This window comes from Silene latifolia, chromosome X (genome assembly GCF_048544455.1).
Source record: "Silene latifolia isolate original U9 population chromosome X, ASM4854445v1, whole genome shotgun sequence".
In the NCBI taxonomy this organism is placed as follows: Eukaryota; Viridiplantae; Streptophyta; class Magnoliopsida; order Caryophyllales; family Caryophyllaceae; genus Silene; species Silene latifolia.
Window position 1 is genome coordinate 244,446,232 of NC_133537.1, and position 21,564 is coordinate 244,467,795.

Genomic DNA, 21,564 nt, shown 5'->3' on the forward strand with positions numbered 1-21,564 from the left:
GGCCACCTACACGCCAGGCCAATCTGTGGACATGCAGCGGTCTTTTGAAAGCTACGCTCGGCGGCGTAAAAATGCTTTTGACCAGATCGGTCGGTTTCGCCTCGGTAAAGGTCTCGAAACGATTAGAGATGTTCGGAGTCGCCACCAAGCATTTGTGGGATTCTTGGAACCCGTTCGTATCCACTTTATACCTAGGTCAATCAAGGCAAAAAGCGGTGCTTGACATAGGTACTAAAGATAAGGACTCATCCCCCTTTTAGCATTCTATGCCTAAAATGACTCTCGTGCGCTCTGGATAAGACCATCCACTATCCAAAGGTTCTGAGTAAAGGGTGAGGGTACGTATTGGGAAGCCCTTTAACCGGACAACCAATCCTGCCCGCGTTAGCGGCCTCTACTGATCGTGGTTGTTTAAGTGCAAAAGTTGATAAAACGGTGTAAATGCATGAATGGACATCCAAAAGTTTTAACCTAACATGTGAGCTTTCTAAGTCGGTTTGTTAATCCAAATATCAAGCAGAAGATGTCAAGTTGGATTTAGATTGATTTACATGTGAAAATGGAAATTAAACATCCATTTACCAAATTCGGGTTATGATGCTTAACACGATCCATTTATTTGAAAAAGTGTGTCAAATAACAAAGTGTAAAAACGCCAACTTGTCGATCTGATCCGTCATGTATGCGGATAAACCGTAATCGTGATCGTCCTAGACAAGTACCAAAATAGGACAGAACGATGCCTGGCAGCCCCATTGGGACACGAGCCTATTGGTGAGGTAACGGGCTATGCCCAGATTTTAAAATATGTAAACAGGAGCCTCTTGTGGCGCGAGCCATAGGGCGAGCCAAGAGGGCGTCTCCTAGTTGTAAAAAAAAGGTTGTTTAAAACGTTGTTGAAAAGGTTATTTAAAACCGTATTTGTGATGAATGTTTGCAAGCATGATTTGCATGACTCGGAATAATTACTATTATGTTAGTAATATTCGTTGTCGGATTTGCAAGTTTGAAAAGCATAGATTACAAATAAAAATGTAAAATGGTTGATTTGAACTAATCATGTTAAGTTCATTTCTTTGTAATTAGTCAAGTTAATCATCGTACTCGGATTAAACCGACATGGTATAAAGAACCAAGGATGATTATGAATTATGACTAATATATTTGCAAATGTAAACAAATGAGAAAAATGGGAAATAAAAGAAAAGGGTGTTAAAATACCCATTAAAATGTGATTAACCAACAATATCATCGGGTCACAGAATAAACCGTCAAGGTATAAAGAACCAAGGATGATTTTTGTAATGGCCAAAATATGTTTATCATAAAAATGAATTAAAAGGGTAAATAAAAGAAAAGGATTTCTTTTAAAATGTAATTAACCAATTAATATCACCGAGTCACGGATTAAACCGTCATGGTATAGGGAACCAAGGGTGATTATGATTTATAGTTAAAAAGTTTGTCATAAAAATGGTTTAAAACATTCGAAATGGTAAAAACCGTAAAAGGAAAGAAGTAAAAATAAAAGAAAGTGTTGAAGGAAAGACGGACTCAAACACGGATGAGTCTGACCCAGACACCCACAAGAGGCGCGAGCCTCCCTGCATAGCAAGGAGCTTCTGTCTCAGGCCAAAACTCGGTTTTGCCTCGTCTAACCTATATTTGAATCGTGTTATGCATTGTTCATGTTTATAAAGTTATGAAAACAGTAAAGACATGAAATAAATGAGATATTTACACCCTCAAACTTACGTGTATTGATGTTTGCGTGGTAGACGACTTTAGAGACGGTTTTCTCGTAGTGACTACTCGCGATCAAAGAAGTTTAAAAAGGTGCCTTAAAAAGGATTTAGTTTTGAAAATGAGTTGAAAATATGTTAATTAAAACATGTTGATTGATGAATTGAGTTGGTCAAATGGGTCGGTCGAATGCACGGCGACGGTAACAAACAAAATGTGTAAGGCTTGTGTTTACGATCGGTAGGTCGTAAACACGTGTCGATTTGTTGACTTAGGAAGTCGAGTATAGAAGTTTAAGGGAGATGTGAGGGGGTGGACTCTCGCGTAGGGATTATGGTGTTTGATGGTGGGTATTTATAGATTAATGTGGGATGGTAGGTCGATTGAGTTTGCTTGGAGGCTAAGCAGACACCCCATTGAGGCGCGAGCAAGCCTGCTATGCAATGGGGTGCCCTGTCCTTTTCAATTTGGTCGTGGCCAATTCTCCATCCATCATTTGGTTGGTTTGATTTGTGGTATTCATATAAGATGTCGTGTAACAATATGGGCATCTAATAAGATGATTTTGGTGTTACTTGAGGTAGGTGTTTTGTGTGCTTGACTCGGGTTTGACCCGTGTGAGTCGGGATTTGAATTTCGAGTCGGTTTTTGGCCCGGTGTCGGTTTGGACTCTAAATAGGGTCATTTTAAAGGAAATGACATGATAAAGACATTCATGGCATTATTTTTGACATTCGGGATTTGGGTTGACTCGGGTTGACTCAGGTTGACTCGAGTTGCGGGTTTCTGAGTCGGTTTTGGGCCCGAAGATGGTTTTAACTCTAAATAATGTTATTTTAATGCAAATGAAGTTAGAAAACCATTTATGAAATCATTTTTCATATCCGAGTAGTGCATTAAACCGTCTCATGTATAGCCAATCCACGCACGCATATCAAAAACACGTTATAGTCCGATCATCATCGGGTGGTTTTTTGAAGGTGCAGATACTGGGTATCTACAGAGGCCCCACTTTGACTGAGGCTTGGACAGGGCGAAAGTCAAAGTATGATCTCCAGGTCAATCGAAGATTACAACCTGAAGACCATTGAGACGTCAAGGCGGCTCAAAGAGGTTTTAAGCCAAGGACCTGCCGTCGGGAAGGGCGACGTCGAGGCGACTCGGGGATTCGAGTCAAGGACCTGCGGTCGGGAACATTTTAGAGTCTGTCGACTTCCGATGCGGGTCGTTTAAAGTCTATTAGACTACGTATAAAGGCTCACCAGCCATAAGAAGGAGTCATACCTGAGGCATCTTAGGGATATGTCCTTGAGTCGTATCTTGTTTGCGGACAAAGGCTCGCCAGCTGTGTGGAGTAGTCGTACCCGAGGCATCTTCGGGATACGTCCTTGAATTTGTTTGTTGTTTGCAGATAAAGGCTCACCAGCTATGTTAAAGGTGGTGCGTATAGGCTCGCCAGCCATAGGAAGGAGTCATACCTGAGGCATCTTCGGGATATGTCCTTGGATTACTTCTTATTTGCGGTCAAAGGCTCGCCAGCCATCTATGGTCGAATGATCGACTATGGGAAAATCCTGTGTGACTTCCATTTGAAAATCGGCACTCACTGGGGAGTTAGAAACTCCTCAGGACTCGCCGGGGATATGAGTTGCTGCTCGTTGGGAGGTAGCGTATGCCATGTAATCGGCAGGGTTAAAGTTCTTAGACTTGATGGGTCGCCGTTTGTTGGGAATAACCCAGTACCCAGTTGGAGTGAGTTCGTCTTCTCAATATTATCTGCATGGTTAGTAACCACACAAATCCGCAATCGCATAGATAAGAACATTGAATGCAAGCATACAAGCACGTAAGCACATAAGCATGTGAGCAGTTAGCACGTAAGCATACAACCACATAAGCAGACAAGCATGTGAGCAGTTAGCATATAAGCGACTAACATGTATTATCTCGCGCGAAGGGAGATAGAAGTTTTGAATGTTGTGAAGCTTAAAGGCAAGTCTTGTTACTCGTAGATCTGTGATTTGATAGATTGGAGACACGTGATGGACGCATACTGACAGACTGACAAAGAGGCGGTCGTGAACGTGATGCAAATGGCAGTGTTGACAGAACACGGGGGTGACTCTGACAGACTTTGCACACATAAGTGCAGCTCCTAGCCAAGAAAGCGTGACAGCGAGTATCAAATCCATGAGGTAGAAGGTCCGCTTGGCTGGGGAACATGAATTGATTATCTTCTCCAGACATGTTCGCCACCATTTACTTGTTTGAGATCCCTTCTCGAGTTTTGATGATTCGGAGAGCGGAACCAAGACCTTGTCATCGTCCGAACCGAGCAGTAGACTATGGGCGGTTTATTTTGGACTGTAGTTGAGACTCAAAAGATGTTTGAGGATAAAGGACGGGTGGCGTCTTGAAAGAGAAGCCCCCAGAGTGAGATGGTGGGAACTCGACAAAACAAGGAATGGGCGGCGTCTTAAGGAAGAAGCCCCCAGTAAAGAGGTATGAGATTAATTTTCTGCAGCTGGGTGGGCTGGTTTTGAGGATTGATGTTGATGGTTAAGATTGAGATGGGTGCGCGTTGTGCCCTTGTAATAGGACTGCCTACGTATTCGCGTGTTTGCGAAATCAAACCAGATCGTAGTTCTGAGCTGGTTATTGAGGATTGAAAATTGGAAATGTTTTGAAAAGGGATGCGGTTGTGCCCTTGCAATAGGACTGCCTACGTATTCGCGTGTTTGCGAAATCAAACCAGATTGTAGTTCTGAGCTGTGTGTGCAATGGGTTGCAAATTGAAGGTGTGAAAATTGAATGTGTGTGGGGGGTGTGGTTGTGTCCTCGTAATAGAACTACCTACGTATTCGTGTGTTTGCGAAATCAAACCAGATCGTAGTTCTGCATGTGTGCCTAAGCGAGTTGTTAGGACCTTAAAGTAATTTTGAGGTGTATGGTTGTGTCCTTGAAGGAATGCCTACGTATTCACGTGATGTGAAATCAAACCAGATCGTAGTTCTGAATGTGTGTGCCTAAGCGAGATGTTAGGACCTTAAAGTGTGAGGGTCACGACGGTAAATTCCGTTTGGTGACTCGAAAAATTGATTTGAGAGAATTCCCCTCGATCATGAATCGAAGAGGTCTAATTTGTGAAAACGTTCCTTATCACGTGAGCACACTAAAAAGTGGACTCTAAGGGTAGATTAGGTATGTCCCGTTGTAGATACCCAGTATCTGCTGAGACTCCAACAAACACCCGATGATTATCGGACTACAACATGTTTTGGAATCGCGGCGTTTGATCGACAGTTTGTGTACAACTTTGCGTCGGAAAACTTAAAACGATTTCGAAAATAAAACATTTCAAAACATTTCAAAAATACCTGGAGTATTTAATGCACGACGACGGGGTCACAATGACACTAACTAGAGTCAAAGCCGACACCGGACCAAAAACCGACTCAAAAATTCAAATCCCGACTCCAGCAACAAGTCAAACCGAGTCAACCACCAAAACCAAAACATTTCAAACCTTCTACCTTAAGTTTTCCCGGATTCATGTTGGTCAAGTACCAAACATGTGACTACAAAACCTAAGATAGAACAAATCATAATTGCGTTTGTTGTGAAAGTGACAACACAACTCGAAGAACCGCAACGTGGCTCGCGCCTCTTTGAGCAGCCCAAGTGGCCACGTCGCTCAAAACTCACACAACCACTCATTCTCCTATAAATACCCCTCAAATGCCACCCATTTGAGACTTACACGAGTGTCCGCCCCCTCTTTTCTCCCTTAAAATTCTCGACTCGACTTCTTAAGTCACAATCCGACGCGTATTTACGACCTACCGATCGTAAGCACGAGCCTTACACATTGTTTGGTACCGTCATCGTGCATTAAATCACTTGACCGACCACTTCAACCATTACACCATCACTAAACATCTAAAACACTCTTTTTACTTACCAAAACGGTTTTAAACCGAGTTTTTTCCGATCAAACGAGTTGTTACACTTACGTCGGTCACTCGCCATAACCAAACAAGTAAGTATGGGGGTGTAAAAATCCTCTTTTATTATGTTTTCATTTGTTTCATGACTACAACATGCTAAAACATGCATAACATGAACCAAAACATGGAATAAACGAGCAAAAACTGATTTTTGGTCTGAGGCAGAAGCCCCTTAGGTCGCCAACTTGCCCGCGCCTAAATGGGGTGTTCAGACTAGAGATCAACCGTGTTTGTTCTCGTCATTTCTTTTTAATCCATCTTCATATTTGTAATCGGTTTTCACCATTTCAAGTATTTTCGAACCCTTTTTATTTTATTTCACTCGTTTTAACCATAAAACATTTTTCACCCTTGGTTCCTCATACCATGACGGTTAAATCCGTGTTTCGGTGATAATATTTGGTTAATGACATTTAAAAAGTATTTTAAAGCCTTTTATTTCATTTCTTTACATTTTCAAACAAACATATTAGTCACCAACACAAAGTCATCCTTGGTTCGACATACCATGCCGGATTTTAACCCGGGTACGATGATGAGTATCGACTAATTACATTCAAATGGACTTAAAACAATTAGTCCATAATCATTTTCAAAACGATTCATGTCAAGTTTGTCAAATCGAACCCGACACCGAATATTATCAAAATAATGATGATTATTCGAGTCTAGTACTTCAAATCAACAAATGCGGTCTAAACGACCCCTTCAAATCAAACAGGGTTCAAATACCTATTTGCAACACGTTTTATAACGTTTTCTAAAAGGTCAGAATATGGCACATAAACCGTGGGCTAACCCGCGCCTAAACAGCCCCCCATTTCTCATTTTCAAAACCAGAGGGAGACCCTTTGTATCGCCGGATGGCTCGCGCCTCATATAGCCACCTGATACAGGGCCTGTTCCCTTCCAGCATTAGTCTAGGACGATCCCGACTCCGGTTAGCCCGGATATAGGACGGATAAGATGACTACTTGATTATCCAAAACCATATTTGCAAAATGCCTTACTAAGACAAATGGATCATGTTATGCAGCCTAAACCTAATACGGTAAATGGATGTTTAATTTCCGTCTTGCATGCAAATCAATCATTAATCCAACTCGACATCTTATACTTGATACTTGGATTAAATCAACCGACTTAGAAAGCTCTCACATGTTAGGTTTAAACTATTGGATGCGCATTCATGCATTTAAACCATTTTATCAACTTTTGCATTCAACCAACCAAGATCGATCAGTAGAGGCCACTAACGCGGGCAGGATTGGGTGTCTGATTAAAGGGCTTCCCAATACGTACCTTCACCTCTTACTCAGAAACTTTTGATAGTGGACGACCTTATCGAGTGCGTACGAGAGTCATTCTAGAGATATGATGCTAAAGAGGGACAATTTCCTTATCTTTAGTACCTATGTCAAGCGCTGCTTTGTGCTTCGATTTGACCGAGGTATAAAGTGGATTTCAAACGGGTTTCAGGCATCCCATAAATGCTTGGTGGCGACTCCGAACATCTCTAATCGTTTCGAGACCTTCACCGAGACGAAACCGACCGATCTAAAACGATCCGGTCGAAAGCATTTTTACGCCGCCGAGCGTGGCTTTCAAAAAGACCGATGTACATCCACAGATCGAAGTGGGCTTGTAGGTGGACCGTGTCCACACCCGTTCTTGGTAGCAAAGCATTCGAGGACTCCGTATCTGGGTCAGGGTGAAAATGGCTTCAACATTAGGGAATGTGGAGCTTGGTAATAATGAGTTTTTTTGACAGATAAAAATCCGGAGTTGAGCGTCACGACGAAAAATTACGTTTGGTGACTCGAAGGTTGATTGGAGATAAATACCTCTTGATCATGAATTGAAGAGGTGTAATTTGTGAAAATATTCCTTATCGTTTGAGCACACCAAAAAGTGGACTCTAAGGGTAGATTAGGTATGTCCCGTTCTGGATAGAAAAGGATTCGAGGACTCCGTGGGGATTGTGTTGAAAAATGGCTTCAACATTAGGGAATGTGGAGCTTGGTAATAATGGGTTTGCTTAACAGATAAAAATCTGGAGCAAGAATGTTGTGGTGTTTAGGCCGATGGGTAACGGCTTGTAGTGTGGTGCGGAATGGGTCTCCGGCTTGATGTGGCCTTGAGCACGAAATGGTTGGTAAATAATATGGGATCAGATTTCCATGTCTGGACCTTAAAGGTTAAGGTGTGATATTACGAGCTTGAGGGAATCCTCAGAAGCCTAGATAGTTCTCCTTATAACAGTCTCTATAAGGACTTAAGGGTGAAGCAATTTTGGTTGAGGTTTTAGTGTTTGGTGTTTTGGACTTCTGGGTCCGGGATTTGGTGTGTTGGACTCGTTGGTCCTGGGCTTTGGACTTGTTGGTCCTGGACTTGGTATTTTGGACTCATGGGTGTTGGGCTTTGGACTTGTTGGTCCTGGACATTATATGTTGGACTCATGGGTCCTGGGCTTTGGACTTGTTGGTCCTGGACTTTATATGTTGGACTCATGGATCCTGGGCTCTGGACTTGTTGGTCCGAAGTTTGAAAAGGGTTCGGTTTAATTCTGTTACTTGAAATTGTGGAAAAATAACGAATATGAATTTCACTATTTCATTTTTTTGTAAAGTGATGGTTTTGAATTTCGTCAGTTGAATTGTGGGAAAATAGCGAATTTGAATTTCACTATTTCATTTTTTGAAAGGGATGGTTTTTAATTCCGTTGTTTGGAATTGTGAAAATAGTGAATTTGAATTTCACTATCTTGTTTTTGATTTGAAATTGACGGTTTTATTTCCATCGTTTGAAATTTGTGAAAATAGCGAATTTGAATTTCACTATTTTGTTTTTTTTTTATTTGAAAATGACGGTTTTAATTTCCGTCGTTTGAAGCTAGTGAATATAGCGAACTTGGATTTCACTATCTTGTTTTTTAATTTGAAAATGACGGTTTTAATTTTCGTCGTTTGAAATTTGTGAAAATAGTGAATTTGAATTTCACTATCTCGTTTTTGTTTTGGCTTTTGCCTTGGCTTTCGCTTTGGCTTTGGTTTTTGCCTTTGTTTTGGCTTTGGCTTTGGCCTTGGGATGAATTGCTTTTGGCTTTGTTTTTTTGCTTTGGCCTTGAGCTTTGGCTTTGGGTAAATGGATATTGGCCTGGGCTTTTGATTTTGGCCTTTCGCTTTGGCTTTGCTTTGGATATATTGGTTTTTTGCCGTCCTTCGTTCGAGGAAGGTAGAGGTGCAGACGGGGATGTACCTTTTGGTGAGAGGTTGATATTTGGTGATGGGATGTTTTTGTGGGGAATGGGCTTGCCTTCCATCATTGATCATGAACAAGGAGATGTTCTGGTTTCATATTTAGGTTCGTCGTAGGATCCCTTTGATAGAAGCTCGTTCTAAATCGGGTGCTAATGAAAGATTTCTATTGCCAGACATGTAATAGGTAAAGAAATGGACACGAAGTTTCGAGTCCTCTGCTTACTCGGTACGGAACGTCACTCGAGTGTACTCACATTGAATTGGAACATATTGTTTGTTTTAAATCAATTCTCAAATCAATTCTCGTTGTCAACGGGAAATAGTAAAGGGGAGAATATATGATAGTTGGAATATGTGCTTTTATTTAGATAAATAAGAGGTTAGCACAGACTCGATGAGTACATGTGACTCATGGGGACAGCCCCCAGTTTGTCACTTAGGAATAAAAGGACAGACACTAGGATAGATATGAGAAAGCCTAAGACTCGGACTCGGACTCAATTGTAGATACGAACTCCTAATCATCATGTTCCTCCTCGAGGGTCTCCTTTGCAGCATCCAGTGGCTTGAATGTCTGGTCTTGAGCGTTGACCCACTTGAGCACTTCACCCTCGTTGTTGGGGATGATATGAGGATAATAGTCCATGAGGCTCTCATCTCCTTGCAGGAAGAGATGTTCATTAGGGTTATTTTCATCACTTGGTTGGCATAGGGATGAAGCTATCAGTTCATGATTGTCGATCATATTTTGAATAACATGTTTCAGTTTGAAGCATGTTTCAGTGTCATGACCTTTTCCTTGATGATATTGGCAATAGGCACTGCAGTCCCAGAAACGGGATTTCCTGCTTTCAGATGGGTCCGGAGTGAGCCCCATTGGTTGTAGCTTCCCTTCAGTCATGAGCTTTTGAAGAGCTGCGGCATAGGTTATGTTAAGTTTAGTGAATGTCCTTTGAGAACGCTCAACCTTGCTGTTTGACTTGAGACATTCAGAAGGATTGTCTGGACTGAGGGGTGCAATTATGATTTGGCATACTTGAGTTTGAAACAGGCTTCGGTGTCATGGCCCTTGCCTTGATGGTATTGGCAATAGGCATTACCATCCCAGAATCGGGCTCTTTTGTGTTCGGGTTTGTCCGAAGTCGGACCAATGGGTTGGAGCATTCCTTCTGAAGCAAGTATATCCAGAGCGGTGCCATATGTTATTCCCAGATCTCTGAAAACCCTTTGATGTTTTCCCGTGGTTCCAACATCGGTGTTTTTTGGGATGTTTTTGTGAGTTTTGTTTTTGTCAATCCTGGGCGGAAGCAGGATTGGTTATTGTCAATGGGAAGTTTTTGGGATATTGCTTGATATTTTGAAGGGTATTTTGGTAAGGCAATTTCATGTTCTTTGTCGGTAGGTTCGTGGATATGGGAACCATTGGATGACTCCTCATTTTCAACAGCTGTTGGTTGGTGAACCAAGGGTTGGTTTCCTTGATGGTTAGGTTCATTTTCAGTACTACCAAACCTCTTCTCCAAAGTAGCTACCTGGATGTTCAAGTCATCGTTAGCAACTTGCAGCTTTGAGAATATGTTGTTGATAGAGATGGAGAGCATCATTATAGCGCTTTGTATGCCATCTCCGTCAATTGCATGAATTTTCTCTTCATCAGGAAAGATGAGGTGAGAGCAGTCTAGGGAAGGTTCCTGACTGTGTCCAATAGGGTTTTCAGGATGGTTGTTCTTGTCGTTTGTTGAGGGAGGTAATGGTAACTCGCCCTTTTCGATCATATCAAGGATGGCACCTTTTAGGGGGAGACACATTTCAGTATCGTGTCCGCGACCTTGGTGATATTGACAAAACAGTTTTCCGTCCCACCTACGTCCTCACTTGTTTGGTAGAGGGTCTGGAGTTGGACCAATTGGTTGGAGTTTTCCTTGAGAGATTAGTCTTTCCAAGGCTGTGGCATAAGGCATACCCAAATCAGGGAAGGACATATGAGGTCGTCTGGTTTTGGTTTTGTCGATGGCAAGTAGTCGGCTTTCAAGGAGCTTAACCCTTTGTTCAATATCGGAAGAGGGAGAATTCCCGGTTATCATTTTTTCTCAACTTGGGAGAGACGAGTGCTCAAGTCTTCCACGGTAGCTAGGAGTCGAAGGACCATGTTGTTGGTTTCAGCAGAAGTCATGACGGATGAAGGTTGATCAGCTTGTTGAGTTTCTGGTTGATGATCGACGGCACCCAAGGGATTCCTATTTGACATAACGATAGGCGTTATAAATTGTCTTGGCAAGGTATTGCACAAACAAAGGCGAGTACGACACATATGCACAAAAGGCAGTTTTGCTGTGAAGACGCGACGGTGTGACTAGGTTATGAGTTCATAAAGATCATGAATGACCTCTTGTGTTTGAACTCAGGGTGCAGGACTAGAACTTAGACTCGAGAGTCAACTTTGGCATAGTGATGCCTAGACAGATGACTTCTGACTGAGTTTGGATGTGCGTTACTGGCGTGACGCCGTTGGACAAGACATGTACACAAACTTGACCTTTGACCCGTAATGTAGGGGAAGGACGGGTTTAATACCCGAGGGATTTTGACTCAGCTAACGCCATTGAAGATGTCTCGACAATCGGGCGACACGACCTAGACCAGAAGGTAGGTACTAACTTCGGCGGAGACTCGATGTTATCTAGACGACTTGACTTTAAATCGACTGGACTCTAATCGTCTCGAGGCTGAATCGGAAAGGTGGACTGAAATTTTTGAAAATAGAAATTTTCAAAAAGATTCATTTGTCGTTTTATGGACAGCTTCCAAAGAGTAGGGATCTTCAAAAGGTCGGGCAGTTGAAAGAGTTGTCTTAAGTTTGTTTTCAAAAGACGATTTGAGTTGAAATTTGTGCTCACGAAAACAATGTGTTGTTTCCATAGTCGGATTTTGAAATTCCGAATCACGGATTAGAAAATCGAGAATCGAATAATTTGGAATCGACATCACAATGGCCATTAAAACGGTTACGTTTGTTTTCAAAGGATTTAAAATTGGGTTGAAAATTTGGAAACGGTTAGATTTGTTTTCAAATAATTTGGAATCGGATTGAAATTTGAAAACGGTTAAAATTGTTTTCAAAGATTTGATTTTGAATTGAAATTTGAAAACGGTTAAATTTGCTTTCAAATGGTTGATTTTGAATTGCAATTTGAAAACGGTTAAATTTGTTTTCAAATGGTTTGGAATTGGATTTGGAATTTGAAAACGGTTAAATTTGTTTTCAAATGGTTTGAAGTTAGATTGAAATTTGAAAATGGTTAAATTTGTTTTCAAAGATTTGATTTTTGAATTGAAATTTGAAAACGGTTAAATTTGTTTTCCATGATTTGAGATTGGATTGAAATTTGAAAACGGTTAAATTTGTTTTCAATGATTTGATTTTGAATTGAAATTTGAAAACAGTTAAATTTGTTTTCAAAGAATTGATTTTGAATTTGAAATTTAAAAACGGTTGAATTGGCTTTCAAATGATTTGATTTTTGATTGGAATTTGAAAGCGGTTAAATTGGCTTTCAAATGATTTGATTTTTGATTGGAATTTGAAAGCGGTTAAATTGGCTCTCAAATATTTGCTTTTGAATTTGAATTTGAAAACAGTTAAATTCGTTTTCAAATGATTTGATTTTGAATGGAATTTGAAAACGGTTAAATTCGTTTTCAAGATTTGAAATTGGAAATCGTGAGGATTGAATTCGTCATTAGGACGGGTTAGCATACCGTTTTAACCTTTGAAAGACGGTATGCAAATCGAAAAGTGTGAGAATTGAAAACGTCATTACGACGGCTTAGAAAAGGCAAATTTGATTTCGAAAGCGAGATTTGAAATTTGGAAAGTTGCATGGGTTTAAATCGTCATTACGACGGTTTGAAAAAAAAACATTTTTGTTGAAAACTGATTTCGAATTTTGAAAATTCGAGGATAGAATTTGTCATTACCACGACGTAAAAAAAGGGCTTTTTGAGAATGCAACGGTCGGCGAGGGACCGAGGTTTGAAATGGCCATTACGACGACGTAAAAGGGTATTTTGAAATGGTTTGTGAAAACCAAGGTTTGAAATTTTCATTACAACAGCATGAAAAGGTGCATTTAAAATGGTTATAAAAAACCGGGTTTTGATATGGCAATTATAACGGCATAAAAAGGTGCTTAGAAACGGTTGTAAAAACCGAGTTTTGAAAATCGTCATTACGACGTTCTAGAAAGGCGTGTTGAAATGATTGTAGAAAACCGGATTTGAAAATCGTCATTACGACGGCCTAGAAAGGCGTGTTGAAATGGTTATAAAAACCGGGTTTTAAAATCGTCAATACGACGGCCTAGAAAGGCGTGTTAAAATGGTTATAAAAACCGGATTTGAAAATTGTCATTATGATGGCCTAGAAAGGCGTATTGAAATGGTTATAAAAAACCGGGTTTGAAAATTGTCATTATGGCGGCCTATAAAGGCGTGTTGAAATGGTTATCTAAACCGGGTTTGAAAATCGTCATTATGACGGCCTAAGAAGGCGTACAACGGTCGGCAAAAGACCGAGGTTTGAAATGGCCATTATAACGGCGCAAAAAGGTGTTTTTGAAAGTTTGAAAATGACACGGAAGGACTTATGATCAATTAGCACATAAGCACTCACAGTTTCAATATATTTTGCATAATGCTGACACGAGTTTTGGCTTAGAAGGGTGGGTTACACACCAAGCAATCAAACCCGATTTGCGAGAGGGATACCAATCCAAACAAAATGTGTAAGGAGGGTGCCCTAGCCTCGTGCTCGAAAGTGATGAAAGCTCTTTGACGAAACAGAAATGTGTAACGTCAATGGTATGCTTGACTCAATCGGGATTCGAAACGCGGGGATGAGAAAACTCACGCCGACGAGACGAGCCAATTGGTCGAAAAGGGTTAGGTTGTGGGCCCGGACAAGGAACCCGACTTATGACCGTAATATCAATTAATGCACTTTAACCACGACCTCGTTCGAGTTTCACCTCTAAGGATCACAAAGACACAAGTGTCCTAGTTTTCCCCAGCGAAGTCGCCAAATCTGTGGACATGGGCCACAGGGCCGGTATGTGGATTTGGGCCACCTACCGATCTGCGGTCACGGGCCACCTGTACGCCAGGCCAATCTGTGGACATGCAGCGGTCTTTTGAAAGCCACGCTCGGTGGCGTAAAAATGCTTTCGACCGGATCGCTTTAGATCGGTCGGTTTCGTCTCGGTAAAGGTCTCGAAACGATTAAAGATGTTCGGATTCGCCACCAAGCATTTGTGGGTTGCTTGAAATCCGTTCGAATCCACTTTATACCTAGGTCAATCAAGGCAAAAAGCGGTGCTTGACATAGGTACTAAAGATAAGGACTCGTCCCCCTTTTAGCATTCTATGCCTAAAATGACTCTCGTGCGCCCTGGATAAGGCCATCCACTATCCAAAGGTTCTGAGTAAGGGGTGAGGGTACATATTGGGAAGCCCTTTAATCGGACACCCAATCCCGCCCGCGTTAGCGGCCTCTATGATCGATCGTGGTTATTTAAGTGCAAAAGTTGATAAAACGGTGTAAATGCATGAATGCACATCCAAAAGTTTTAACCTAACACGTGAGCTTTCTAAGTCGGTTTGTTAATCCAAATATCAAGCAGAAGACGTCAAGTTGGATTTAGATTCATTTACATGTGAAAATGGAAATTAAACATCCATTTACCAAATTCGGGTTATGATGCTTAACACGATCCATTTATTTGAAAAAGTGTGTCAAATAACAAAGTGTAAAAACGCCAACTTGTCGATCTGATCCGTCATGTTTGCGGATAAACCGTAATCGGGATAGTCCTAAACAAGTACCAAAATAGGACAGAACGATGCCAGGCAGCCCCATTGGGGCGCGAGCCTATTGGCGAGGTAAGGGGCTCTGCCCAGATTTTAAAATATGAAAACAGGAGCCTCTTGTGGCGCGAGCCATGGGGAGAGCCAAGAGGGCGTTTCCTAGTTGTAAAAAAAAGGTTGTTTAAAACGTTGTTGAAAAGGTTATTTAAAATCGTATTTGTGATGAATGTTTGCAAGCATGATTTGCATGACTCGGAATAATTACTATTATGTTAGTAATATTCGTTGTCGGATTTGCAAGTTTGAAAAGCATAGATTACAAATAAAAATGTAAAATGGTTGATTTGAACTAGTCATGTTAAGTTCATTTCTTTGTAATTAGTCAAGTTAATCATCGTACTCGGATTAAACCGACATGGTATAAAGAACCAAGGATGATTATGAATTATGACTAATATATTTGCAAATGTAAACAAATGAGAAAAATGGTAAATAAAAGAAAAGGGTGTTAAAATACCCATTAAAATGTGATTAACCAACAATATCATCGGGTCACGGAATAAACCGTCATGGTATAAAGAACCAAGGATGATTTTTGTAATGGCCAAAATATGTTTATCATAAAAATGAATTAAAATTGTAAATAAAAGAAAAGGATTTCTATTAAAATGTAATTAACCAATTAATATCACCGAGTCACGGATTAAACCATCATGGTATAAGGAACCAAGGGTGATTATGATTTATGGTTAAAAAGTTTGTCATAAATATGGTTTGAAACATTCGAAATGGTAAAAATCATAAAAGGAAAGAAGTAAAAATAAAAGAAAGTGTTGGAGGAAAGACAAACTAAAACACGGATGAGTCTGACCCAGACACCCACAAGAGGCGCGAGCCTCTCTGCATAGCAAGGAGCACCTGTCTCAAGCCAAAACTCGGTTTTGGCTCGTCTAACCTATATTTGAATCGTGTTATGCATTGTTCATGTTTATAAAGTTATGAAAACAGTAAAGACATGAAATAAATGAGATATTTACACCCTCAAACTTACGTGTATTGATGTTTGCGTGGTAGACGACTTTAGAGACGGTTTTCTCGTAGTGAATACTCGCGATCAAAGAAGTTTAAAAAGGTGCCTTAAAAAGGATTTAATTTTGAAAATGAGTTGAAAATATGTTAATTAAAACATGTTGATTGATGAATTGAGTTGGTCAAATGGGTCGGTCGAATGCATGGCGACGGTACCAAACAAAATGTGTAAGGCTTGTGTTTACGATCGGTAGGTCGTAAACACGTGTCAATTTGTTGACTTTGGAAGTCGAGTATAGAAGTTTAAGGGAGATGTGAGGGGGCGGACTCTCGCGTAGGGATTATGGTGTTTGATGGTGGGTATTTATAGATAAATGTGGGATGGTAGGTCAGTTGAGTTTGCTTGGAGGCTAAGCAGACACCCCATTGAGGCGCGAGCAAGCCTGCTATGCAATGGGGTGCCCCGTCCTTTTCAATTTGGAAGTGGCCAATTCTCTATCCATTGGTTGGTTGGTTTGATTTGTGGTATTCATATAAGATGTCGTGTAACAATATGGGCATCTAATAAGATGATTTTGGTGTTACTTGAGGTAGGTGTTTTGTGTGCTTGACTCGGGTTTGACCCGTGTGAGTCGAAATTTGAATTTCGAGTCGGTTTTTGGCCCGGTGTCGGTTTGGACTCTAAATAGGGTAATTTTAAAGGAAATGACATGATAAAGACATTCATGGCATTATTTTTCACATTCGGGATTTGGGTTGACTCGGGTTGACTCAGGTTGACTCGAGTTGCGGGTTTCTGAGTCGGTTTTGGGTCCGAAGACGGTTTTAACTCTAAATAGTGTTATTTTAATGAAAATGAAGTTAGAAAACCATTTATGAAATTATTTTTCATATCCGAGTAGTGCATTAAACCGTCTAATGTATAGCCAATCCACGCACGCATATCAAAACCACGTTATAGTCCGATCATCATCGGGTGGTTTTTGGAAGGTGCAGATACTGGGTATCTACAGAGAGTGATGAATCTTTTATCACTTGGAAAGGTTTCAAGGAGACTATGAGGACTGTGTTTGTACCAGAACATGTTAGGAGTAAGATGAGAGCTGAATTTGATTCTTTCAAGATGACTGTGGAGATGACAATAGAGACTTATTATAACAGGTTTCTGGAATTGTCAGAATATGTAGCTGATTTGAATTTTATTGATGAGATGTTGGCACTCAGATTTGAAAAGGGATTAACAACTACTATTAAGAAGAGGCTTGCAGCTGGTCAGCTAAGTACCATGGATGATGTTTACCAACGAGCTGGGCACGCAGAGAGGATTGCTGACATGTTAAAAGAAGAGAAGAAGGGGAAGGAATGGAAGAAGGAAAAAGGGGAAAAGAGGAAGACTGAAACAGTGGGTGACGGAAGAAGTAAGAGGCCATATAATTGATTTGGATATGATTGGAGCGTGGGAGCTGTTCGTGGAGGTGGTAACTCGATGTTTCAGGCATGCTATTCTTGTGGCAAATACGGACATAAGGCAAGGGAATGCAGATCGACGGCGAAGTCTAGTAATGGAAGGGGAAGCTATGGCAATGGAAATCGGGATGGAGGTTACTATAATCCTATATCAGGTTATGGGAGCAATCAAAATTCAGGAGGTTGGAGCAACCACAGAAATTTCAATAACATTTATGCAAGTCAAAATCGCAATGACCAAGGGAAAGGAGGTGACCAGAGCAATGGTGGGAAGTTAGCAACTACTACAGTGCAAGGGAATGGAGGAAAGAATATCTAGTGATTAGGAGGTTTAGGAAGTTTTATTATTTGAGCATTTTGGTTCTCATAGCACTTTAATAAGTATCTATTAGAAAACTTCGGGACAAAGTTTTTTTTAGGAGGGTAGAATGTGATACTCCTAAGTTTCATATGTGTGATTAATAAGTTTGGTTATCTTTAATTAATAATGTTAGTATATCTTTTGACCTAAATGGTGTCTTTTGGGTAGTTTGGGTGAACTTCGGGGACGAAGTTCTTTTTAAGGAGGGAAGACTGTAATACCCCGTACTTTTGGAAATGGATAATTATGTTTAGTAAGAAATTATTACTCAGAATCATACCGGGTTAAATATTAATAGGATACTATTCAGTTATATAGCTGAGACGGAGTAATGGCAACAATACTATAAAGAAAAAGGTAACAATAATAGTTATATTATATTATTTATTATTAATAATATTATAGTACTAGCTATACCCCACACTATTTAAATATTAATATAATAATAATAATAATAATAATAATAATAATACTAATAATAATAATAATAATAATAATAATAATAATAATAATAATAATAATAATAATAATAATAATAATAATAATAATAATAATTATTATTATTATTATTATTATTATTATTAATACTACTATTACTATATATACTAGACCATATTTTTCCTAAACACAAAAAAAACCTCATCAGTCACATAAGGAGAGAGAGAGAGAGAGAGAGAGAGAGAGAGAGAGAGAGAGAGAGAGAGAGAGAGAGAGAGAGAGAGAGAGAGAGAGAGAGAGAGAGAGAGGGGGGAGGGAGACGACAGGAGCGAAGGGCGAACGAGTCATGTATACGCCGCCATCGTTGTAACGGTTATCACCATCATCATCTTTACCTTCATCATCCTTCCTTTAAATCGAGCAAGGTACCGTACTATTGTACTTATTAGCTTCTTACGTTTTAGTATATGAACAACAAAGTTCGGGTTTGGGGTGTTTGACGTCGGGTATCATGGCGGGTCAGTAGGAGTCCAGTACGGCCTGTTTTGGATTCGTTTTGTGTCGATTGAAAATCGCGTCAGGGGTGCTTGAAAGTTGTTTGTTAGGTTGTCGATGTGGGCAAACTTAACGATCTTTTAATGATAATTTGGAGTCGTTTTTATGGTGTTTTAAGGTTGTATAAGAGACGTTAAGGGTGCTGAACAGAACATGCCATAGAAATCTGTTTTGCAGCAGCTACGATGAATTTTTGGGACCGTTTTACACGTCCTATTGAGCGGGTTAATTTCCGAGTCTTGTACCATGTCTTAAGTTAAGCATAAGGAGCGATTGGGTAGTGTTTTCGAGTTGTTTCGTGGTTGTTGCGTCGAGACCGCCACTTCCCTATTTTGGTTTAATATGCTATCAAAGCCCAAGCCCTATACCAACGGCTCTCTCCAACGTTCAAGAGAGCATCAAGGGATTTCATATCCCTTGCCTTATTTGCCTTTATTTGATTACATTGTATTTTCGTTACCGTAAATAGAGCAATTAGCTGTAAATATAAATAGCTTTCTTTACAATGTAAATGACACAAGTTGTGATAATCATTAATAATACATCGATATACAGTTTATAACATGGTATCAGCTGTTTAGGTTTTCCTTTCCCTTGATCTCGATTCATCGTCACGATGACAAACCCAAACGATCCCCAAACCACAGAAAGCAATCAATTAATCGATTCCTCCAAAAACTCGGTCTATCAGTATGCTCACATCGAAAATCCCAGAATTAAAATCTCATAGACCGTCTTTACAGGCCATAATTATGACGAATGGGCGCAAGATTTTTTTCCTGCTCTCATAGCCAAAGGCAAAAGTGGTTATGTTGATGGCACAATTAAGAAACCAGCCACCACCGCCGCCAATTTCGAGTCCTGGAAGTCACAAAACGCTCTTGTGATTGCGTGGATTTTTAATACAATCGACCATCCTCTCAAGCGATCGATCTTGAAACGAACCGAAGCACAACAGGTATGGCTTGACATCCATTCTTGTTTCTGTCAAAACAATGATGCCCGAATATATAGACTGCAGGCCGATCTCTTAGCATGCCGCCAGGGACCAACAGAGACGATAATGGCGTATTACGGTCGTCTCATAACAGTGTGGGACGAAATACTCGAGGCTGACCCGATCCCTGCTTGCCCGTGTAACCCGTGTACTTGTACGTGGGTCACCATTCTCGATGCTCGGCGTGAACGAAAGAAGGTACGTGATTTTTTAATGGGGTTGGATGATCGCTTTGATAACGCATGATCTCAATTGCTTGGTATAAATCCTTTTGTTGGAGCCGGTGTCCTCCAGTTAGTGCGGATAACGTTATTGCACGTACACTTGTACGGACAAGTGGGAGTTTGTTGGGGCTGGTGTCCTCCACAGTTAGTGCAATGACATATAAATCTCTAAAAGGATCAAAGGGTATACTTTTGTATTATTATCAGTTGGTCCACGTTTATCAATAACGGTTGGCTTGCTAGATAAGTTTGACGTTATTGTCATACTGATGGCGGTGATCAACTGGTCCCTAAAAGTCACACCTATAGGATACGTTTGAGAGATGTGACGGTATGAAAATACAGTCATGTTGATGCCTAATATGACTAAGCAGTTAGTCGGAGTTATTGACTAATAATTAGTCAAATGTGATGTTGAGATAATTATTTAATACAGATTAAATAATACTGGCTAATGTGAATTAAGCGGTTAATTCGTAAATTGAATATAAACGATTATATTTAATTAATGTATATTGAATTAATTAATTATACAATATTGTCATTGTCGGACAAGTATTAATATATCGACTGAGTCATGTTACTAGTTGATATTTTAATAACCGATAACCGACGACGATTTATAATAAAATCCCGTCATATACATTTAGCGAAAATCGAGTCGGACCACGAGTTAAAAATAAGGAGAAAGTGGAAAGCCCACTCCCCCTTCATGCAAACTCACGGCCGAATGAACACAAAAGGAGAGCTTCTCTCCTTTTGACCTAATCTTTTGACATTTGCACAAAAATTAGGGTTTCGGGGCAATTTTCTCTGAAAACCTAGATCTCACATCAAAAACCTCGCAAAACTCTCTCAATATTGCAAGGCAATTAGAGAGTACTTTCTAGCACAAGGGGCATAGTCTCAGACGGTCTTGGGTGCAACGATTAGGAGGAAATCTATATTGATTTCTGTTCTTAGGCCGTATTCACAAAGAACCCAAGGTTGATTCTTATACCTTTATCGTTTCTCTTGTATTTTTCGTTTATGACAATAATCACATGTTAAAATTGCGTTATAGTCCTAAATTTAAGGGAATTTTACGGATATTTCCCTACAAGTGGTATCAGAGCGAGGCCACGTAAATTCTTCATTGTGATTTTCATTAAACGATTTGAATCGATAATCATTTTTGCATTGAATTCTGTGCGGCAGGATTTTTTTTTTGTCTCGGCAGAATTTTTTTTTTATGCACGGCTGGTTTTAATTTTTTTTTGCATTGGAAGCCGTGCCACACGGCTTTATGCTGATCAGACGATAGTCTCGTTTTGCTTTCGTTTTGTCTTTGCATATTGTTTTTGTAATCGATTTTCATTACAATATGTTAAAGTTTTATCAATTGTAGATTCAATTCTATACGGATTAGGTTTAAATTGCAATTGGTTTTTTTTATCAAATCGATTTTGGTTGATTGTTGATGCTCACGGTTTTGAGCAGCTGAAAAAAAAAAATTCTTTTTTAATGTTTTGTCACGGTTCAGCCGTGAAAGTAAAAAAAAAAAAAAAATCCGTGTTTTTTTTTTTTCGGCCATATCATGTGCATAATACGGATTTTGTGCATTCGCTTGATAGTGAAACGG